Source organism: Myotis davidii, unplaced genomic scaffold (genome assembly GCF_000327345.1).
Source record: "Myotis davidii unplaced genomic scaffold, ASM32734v1 scaffold8, whole genome shotgun sequence".
Classification (NCBI taxonomy): domain Eukaryota; kingdom Metazoa; phylum Chordata; class Mammalia; order Chiroptera; family Vespertilionidae; genus Myotis; species Myotis davidii.
The window spans coordinates 603,088-611,760 of NW_006299520.1; positions in this window are offsets into that span (position 1 = coordinate 603,088).

Consider the following 8,673-nt stretch of genomic DNA (forward strand, 5'->3'; position numbering starts at 1 on the left):
AACCCACTGATCAGCTCTGCTCTGTGCCTGATAGGGGGGAGCTCCCCAACCGCCTGAACACCCTGCGGCTTTGTGTGTGACTGGGTGCGGGGCCCCAAACCCCTGCTCCCCCCGCAAGGACCCTGCTCTGTGTGTGACGGGGTAGAGCCATAACCTCCCCATCGGCCCTGCCCTGAGTGTGACAGTGGCGGTGCCCCAATCCCCTGATCAGCCCTGCTCTGTGGGTGATAGAGGGCAGCGCCCCCACCGCCCACCACGGGCCCTGCTCTGTGTGTGACGGGGTAGAGCCATAACCTCCCCATCGGCCCTGCCCTGAGTGTGACAGGGTGTGGCGCCCCAACTCCCTGATCCGCCCTCCTCTATGTGTGACGGGGGCGGTGCCCCAACTCCCCTATTGGCCCTATTCTGTGAGTGACAGGGGGGAGCTCCCCAACCCCCTGATGGGCCCTGCTCTCTGCATGACAGGGGGTGACACCGCAACCTCCCCATCGACCCTGCCTTGAGTGTGACATGAGGCGGCGCCCCAACTCCCCAATCAGCCCTGCTCTGAGCCCGACCAGGGGCTGCACCTAGGGATCGGGCCTGCCCTCTGCCACCTGGGAGCAGGCCTAAGCCAGCAGGTCGTTATCTCCTGAAGGGTCTCAGACTGCAAGAGGGCACAGGCCGGGCTGAGGGACCCTCCCGCCCCCACAAGTGCACAAATTTTTGTGCATCGGGCCTCTAGTATACTATAAAATACCGCACCGGGCACTCTGCAGGTGGGAAAGTGATTAAGGCACAGTCCCTGTTGACAAATTCTCACAACCTTATGTGAAATTCTCTTCTATACAAAAAAAAAAAAAAGCAAAAGAGATGCAAAAATTTAAGGACCAAACAAACAAAAAATAATAGCAATATCAGTAAAATGCTCTTGACTCTAAGTAGTTGTACTTCCTAAGGGGTGCTGGCTTTGTTCTCTCTAATGAGCGTGCACGGGGGCAAAATGCTTGTGTGGAGCTACTCGCAGGGACCTCCTCCTGTGAAGTGGCTCAGAAAACAGGGAATGTTCAGTGGATGAGGCACTTGAAGCGTGACCAAGTATTCGGTTTCAGGTAAACTTCACTGTTCAACAGAAGTGTTTTGTTTTGTTTTTTATTTTATTTGTTTTTTTATGTATTTTTATTGATTTCAGAGAGGAAGGGAGAGGGAGAGATAGAAACATCAATAATGAGAGAATCATTAATCAGCTCCTTCCTGTTTGCCCCTACTGGGGATCGAGCCCGCAACCCCGGGCATGTGCCCTTGACCAGAATTGAACCTGGGACCCCTCAGTCTGCAGGCCAATGATCTGTCCACTGAGCCAAACCAGTCACGGCAGCAGAATTGTTTTGAAATAATTAGTTCCTATGACCTAATCATTGTTATTAGTTATATCATGAGTGGTTAAACATTTTTTTAAATATAAAAGTTATGCTCCTACAGAGAAAAGGGTGGGCTGAATTGTGAGCAGTTATCTCTGCTTTCTACTCTTGGGAAAAGCCATCAGCCCCAGCCACACTGCTGCAGGCCAAGACGAGGAGCACATCTCACTCAGCCACTGTCTCCAGGGCCCTGTGAGAGTGAGACTCCGATGGGGCAGGTCTGGATGGGTCCTGAGAGCCTGTGTTTCCAACAGGCTCACAGTGGACTCTGACCACTCTGTGTAGCAAGGAGCTAAGAAGGCTGTGCACCGTGGCAACTATGCAACTTTTAGTAACGGTGTCCAGAAGTCAATAGTACACTTTTGTAGGGCCTGTCTCATGGACCCACGCATTTCAAACAAAGGCAAAAACCAAATTCCGCGTGGGATGGTTTGTTAACCTGAGAGGCCATTCTAGGTTGGACTGCTTCACTTCAGCGCCTGGTTCCCGAAAGCTTTCTAAAGGATGACACTCCGCTTCTCCTGTTGGGGGTGGTACTCTATAGGGGGGGCTAAGAGCGTGAGCACCAACCAGAGGTGACCCAGGTTTGAATTCCTAGGCAAGTTAGCTTGGCTAAACCGCTTAACCTTTCCTACTCATCAGTTTTCTCCTGTGTAAAAGGCGCATACAGAATAGCACCTGTTTGCTTCCCATGATTGTTTGAGGATTCGAGAACGTTCACAAAGCAACTAACCTGTGCCTGGCCCATAGCCAGGGCACCATGGGCATTAGCTAATTAACCTGAAGGTGTCAACTAAACCTTCCCATGGAGACTTCTTGACATCCCCCCGCCCTACCCCCACGCATCTCGGCATTGTGGTCACAATCCTTAGTAACAGAAAGTCAAGATTTCCCCCTTAAAGTCTGGATATGATGTAAGTTCATCTGCAATGATGTCCTATGAGTAGAGCTCAGCAAATCCATTTTTATTTTGTATTGTTTTTTTCAGCCGGCTGAGTCAGACAGGTAAGGCTCAGATATTTTCTAGTTTTGCCAGCCAATGAGAATTCTCATTACCCGCAGAGGAACAAAAAAATGCAGGGAAGGGGTGGGGGGAGGGGGGCACTGGACTTGGCTAGTTGGTGGCCAGGACCTCTTCTTCCACTGAGAGTGTGTCTGTGTGTGGGGACAAGCAGCTGTGGAGATGACACGGCCTGAGGACAGGCCAAGCCACCCAGGGGGAGACAAGCCACCACCAGCTACCAAAGCTGCCCGAGGAGCAGCCAGAGCCACAGCCAAAGAAAGCGGCCCAGGAGGGTGCGGGGAGGAAGGGCAGTGCCCTGGCCTCTGTGGCAGAGTCACAGGTCACGAAGGACACGGCCCCACTGAGGTCTCGCTGATGCACATTCCTAGTCCCTGCATGTGCCATCTGGCTCCCAAGTTCAGGACACAGTCCCTGGCCTCGGGGAGCCCACAGCTCTGTTAAGGGGGGAAGATTGTCAAGGGTAGGGATCAAAATCAATGCATATTTTTTTCAACTTTGGGGAAACAGAGGAAAGAGGAAGAATAAAACCAAGGAGCGGCCCTGGCCCAGTTGCTCAGTGGTTGGAGCTTAATCCCCTACACCAAAAGTTTTGAGTTCGATCCCCGGTTGAGGCACATACAGAAGGCAACCATTCACTGTTTCTCACCTCTCTCTCTCTCTCTCTCTCTCTCTCTCTCTCTCTCTCTCTCAAAAATCAATGAGAACACATCCTTGGGTAAGGATTAAAAACAAAAACAAGAAGAGGAGAAAGAAAGCAAGAAAGCAAGAAAGAAAGAAAGAAAGAAAGAAAGAAAGAAAGAAAGAAAGAAAGAAAGAAAGAAAGAAAGAAAGAAAGAAAGAAAGAAAAGTCAGGATAATATTCCAAGAATATGTCACAAATGCTGAGAAGGTGCAGATGTTAGAATATTCCCTATGGGATGCTTCCTGACTCTTCCAGGAAAAGGAAACAACTCCTGAGCCAGGAAGGAGAGATACACAGTCAGCGGGAACACGGATGGGTTTTGACAGCTTGTCATACTGGGAAGAGCAGAACTGGGCTACCTTTTCCTCAAAGTAGACTTTGGGAAGCAGCACTCTCTCTCTTCTCTTTTCACCCTCTTTTCATTGAAACTTGGAGACTGGCACCCCCTGAGAGGGCGGGGGGCTGAAACTAAGACATCAGCCAGCTCCCAAGCCCCAGTCAGATATCACCAAAGCTTCGAGCCAAACCTCTGTGTCCCCAGCTGTAGGTCTGACTCATGCAACCCTCACCTGCTCTCTTTCTCCAGCCTCATCTCCCCAGGGGAGTGGGGACTGTACCTGACTCTTCACGTGGGGAGCGAGATGAGCCAAGAGGAAGTGGTCTCAGACTCACCCCCAGTACAATTCGCAGAAACCTGCTCCTCCTGGCCTCGTGGTCCCTTGTTCAGCTCCTCTTCCTCCCCGCACCTCACAGCAGTCAGCTACCTCTGCTACCCAGTGTAAGGCCAAGTGAAGAAACCAGTGTTAAAGGTGGACCCACAAAGACCACAGCTTCTCCTCCAGCCTCTGGGAATTTTCCTTCATATGCCGAAGGAAAAAATAAAATCTTCTTGTTTGATGCACACATCTGCCACCTCTAAAGGGTCACTCCACTTTTCTGAAACTCAGAAAACCCTGAGTGACCCCCGAACTGCCCTCCACCCTCTCACCCACCTCTGCATTTGTTCACCTGTTTGGGACTCCAGAGTTGTAGGCTGGTCCACCAGGTATTTGAGGATAAAGTTGATTTCAAGCAACATTGTTCCAAATCAAAACCCCAGGCCAATCTAGACGATTCTTTTATGATTCTCCATAAAGCCAGACCCACCCTCCCAAGCAAATGTCTCTATAGAAATACCTGGCTTTCATTTTAGAGCTTTCTTTTGGCAAAAGCTGTGCAGGGAATTTTTACAAGCCCCTGAAATGGTCAATGTGCCCTTTCGCTCCATGGCAGCAGACCAATGGGGCCTCATAAAATGAGCCTATTTCTTATAAAGCAGGAGTTTCGCCCTGAGATTGTTCCCGGAGATACGCTATGCAAATATCCAGTTGGTATCACCAGGGAACAGGAACTCAGCTTGGAAAAGCACTGTGACTGGGAAGCCAGACTGGGGTGTCAAACTGGACCCCTGGCCCAGAACTTCTTCGAAAGGGTCTCAGGGTGACCTGGCTGGGGCCTTCAACACAGGACGCTGCAACCTGGCGCGACACGTTGGTCTCACTCTGGTTTCTCAGACAAGTGATCTTCGGCAAGTCAGTTAAGTGATCAGAGCTGGTTTGCTCACTGTAATCATAATCACAATAATGCCCACCTCTCAGGGCCCTTATAAATGCCAAGGGGCAGAAGGGAGGAACGCGCTCCTGACACGAGAAAGGGGAGAGAGAAGGGAGGGAACTTGCCCAAGTTCACACGGTGGCAAGCTGTGCTTTAAACGCCAGTGTGTCTGACTCATGCTGTGTTCTATCCACGAAGCCCTGGACACAAAGGGTGAGAAACATCTCAATGCATTTCATCTTGTGATGCTACCGTTCCCGACTGGGGGCCAGAGTTGAGCTAAGCATTCCAGTTTCAGCCCAGCAAAGACATTTTAGGGGCAACGTCTTATCACCATCACACAGCCATTCCTGAGCAAACTGGTGAAAGAGCATATTGCTACCCATTCAGGTTCAGCACGTTCCCTATAGCAGCGGAGGATCTGGGGCTCCTCCAAGTCTGAATAAGCAAGAGGTCCTGGTGCCTCACAGCACACTCTGACCACCCCTGCCCCTCCCCTCTGAGCACCATTCTAGAACTCAGAGCTCTCAATATTTCAGAAGCAGCTAATGCCACTAAAATAACAATTGTTAATTTTAGGGAGCACCCAGAAGGTAAGTCCAGCTCTCGGTAATAGTTGATATTTAAAATGACACTGAACCTGAGCATTTTTTTACCATTCCCATTTTATGGTACAGGAAGCTGAGGTGTAGAGGGCTGAGGTAACCTGCCCTAGGTCACACAACCCAGAAAGGCAGGCAGGTTTTGACCCAGGGCCTCTGACACCAGCACGTGCTTATCCCAGGATGTGGACAGACGTGTTCTCACTGAAGATCCAGTGGCTGCGAGGGGAGCACACCCAGCACGCCCATCCCCTTCAGCCAGGCCAGACTCTCAAAAACGCAAAATGCCCAAGACAGGCAGCAATGCAAATGCGCACACAGCCTGAAGTGGATCTACCCTGACAGAAGCAACCCAGGTGGTCACTTGGCCATGGAATGTGCTCGGCTGATAAGAAGGCAAATGCCTACCACCTTATGCGGCCAGGGCCTGTGTCGGGTTTCACTGCTGGGCTGTGGCCAGCAGAAGCTGTATGTGGTCTCCACCTGCCAGGACTGGCTGGCACTGATGCCTGTAGCCTGCCAGGCATGACGAACCCAGAGGTGTGCCCCAAGGGGGCCTCCTCTCACCCCACCCCCCACCCCCGCAGCACTCCCACAGCCCATGACACAAGAAGCCAAGAAACAGAACTCTCCTTTGACCTCTCCCCTTCCCAGCCCTACCCCTCCTTCAAGGTCAGCTCAAGCCGTCTCCATCATGCAGACTCCAATACTAACTCTAGCTGTGTGACCTTGCTCAGGTTAGATCATGCCTCTGAGCCTCAATGCCATTTTGTAAATAAAACTGGGGTAAAAACTTCCACCTCGCAGAGCTCTGGTAAGGATTAAGGGGTCCAGTCCTGGGGAAACCTGGCACACAGTCAGTGCTCAGGCACCAGCTCCTAGTGGCCTGTTTATCCTCACATTTCAATTCTTCTTATCACTTGTCTCATTCAACTTATCATTTCCTTAAATGCTGGCTTAGATCTGTTTAGCTCGTCGTTATCTAGTCATGAGTAAGTCTTGTCTCTCCCAGAGCTCCTTATAACCAAGAAATAAGGCCCATCTTTCTCTTGTCCCCCGATGGAGCATGGGCACGGTGAGAGGCCACAGGATGATCCATTAGCTGCCGGTGGGTTGGAGTGGCCCAAATTTGTTGATAATACATGAAACAGAGAATAAAACACTCTGTGAAGGTTGTTAAGTGCTATGTGCTGTGCTATGTGAGTTACATAATTATGTATTTCATCCTAGCAACATGAAGCAGGTGCTGTTTTCATTTCCATTTTACAGGTAACCAAGTCTTAAGGCGGTTAGATGAAGCCCATAGACACAGGGACAAGTGGGAAAAGTCAGAATTTATATCCACATCTGTCTAACTCTCATGCATGTAACCGTTATCTTAATCCCAATTGCTGAGGGGCTATTTTCTTCTGGACCACAGTGTCCCACTGTGAAGAAAAGCCCGCCAAGACTTAAAGAAAAAGTAGACAAAGAAGGACCAAAACAAGCCCTGGACCCGAGATTGACCCGGCTATCTTCATCCAAACAATAGCCTCCAACCCACTCCTGCTAAACCACACACAGAAAACAGTTCGTCATATCCAAAGGCACAGGAAAATGTTCTTCTCCTTAGAAGTTTCTCCTTAAATGTTTTCCTCTTCAACACCACAGCCTAAAAGCACCCCGAGGTAGAAGAGACCTAAACAATTCCTACAGGGAAAAAAAAAATCTTGTTTGTTAGTGATTAGTTAAGTGTTAGTGATTAGTTAAGGCAGGATCCACCAAGAAAGTGCCAGCTTTCGAGTGTAAATTCCACCTGTCCGTTATACCTCAAATTAGAACCATTTGCATGTTCGCTACAGGGCTTTGAAATTTAGAAATCCATGTGCTATAACTTGAAAGCCAAAGAAATCAATCGGAGCCAGCCAGGACTCGTTCCCAGAAGATATAACTGAAACAGACAAGAATCCACCCCAGCGGTTTGAGGCCTCTCCCTGCAGGGACACTGTCACCGCCATTTGGGTCTCAGCCCAGTCTGGCCTCCCCTCTCCAGGCTGTACAGGGAGCTGGCCTGGCTCTGTCAGTTAATCTAAGCTCTGGCTGCTAGCACGGGGCCCACCCCAAGTGGCTCTGGGCCCTAGTTGATGCTTCTGGACTCACGGAAGACAGAACAGATCGTCAGAGAAGGTGGCCTCAGGACCAGCATCTTAATCAGATGAGGAGTGACTCCAGGGACAGACAAGAAGAAAGAACCTCCTGTTCTGGGCCCATCCCTTTAACATATGTGAGCACCTTTAACTGAACCAACCACAGCTCAGAGATCAGTAAAATTACTCCCATTTTACAGATGAAGAAACTAAGGCGCAGAGAGGTAAGTTAGTAGATGGGTTTGAGCCCAGGCCTGCTGACCCCGGAGCTCACCTCCTAGCACTTAGTCAATTTCTCCCGAAAGCCTACAGGGGCCAGCACAAGGGGCCTGCAGGCATGAGCCATAGTATTGCCTGCACATACCACAGCCAGGCAGCTCAATTGCTTAATTCTAGTCTCAGGTCAGATAGACCGATAACTAGGGCAGAAGTTCAGGTAAGGTGGCCTCGGGATCACCATCTAACTGGTTCTGTGTCCTTGCAACACTGCTTGGCGCCTGGCAGCAGAGACAGGGCTTGGGTGCATGCCAAGGCCGTAGTCCTGGGGCAGCTCAAAAAGACCCCTGAAGCCACCGGGCTCCTATCTCCTTAGTGGCTGCAGGGCCCCACACTCCTAGGTCAGCCCTGGGCCAGGGCCTGTTATCTCTCCCCAGGCTCCAGGCTTGTTGAGGGTTTGGCCCCAATCTGGCTTAGAAACACACAGAAGAATGCAGGAGGCCAGACCTGCTTCCCCACTGTCGCCAGCCATCCAATGTCCCAGACAAACATACTGCCCTTGCTCCCGGGCTTAAGGTCCACTTCTCAGGGTGCTGAGGGATCTGAGCCTCATAGTAATAGGTCATGTATGGTCATGTGTCTTATTTTTTTACAACAGAAAGAGAATGGAAAAGGGAATTAACAAGTATGAGTGTCTCTTCTTTGAACAGTCTCATCAGATGATGATAGATAGATAGATAGATAGATAGATAGACAGACAGACAAAAAATACCCTATGGGTATTGTTTCTCTAAAGAACTCTGACTAATACAGATAATAATGATACCTCATGGAGTTCTGTGAGAAATAACGAACTAAAATATGTACAGTTCTGCCTGGCCAGTGTATCTCAGTGATTGAGCATCAACCCATGAGCCAGGAGGTCACAGTTCAATTCCCAGTCAGGGCACATGCTCGGGTTTCAGGCTCAATCCCCAGTGTGGGGCGTGCAGGAGGCAGCTAATCAATGATTCTCTCTCATCATTGATGA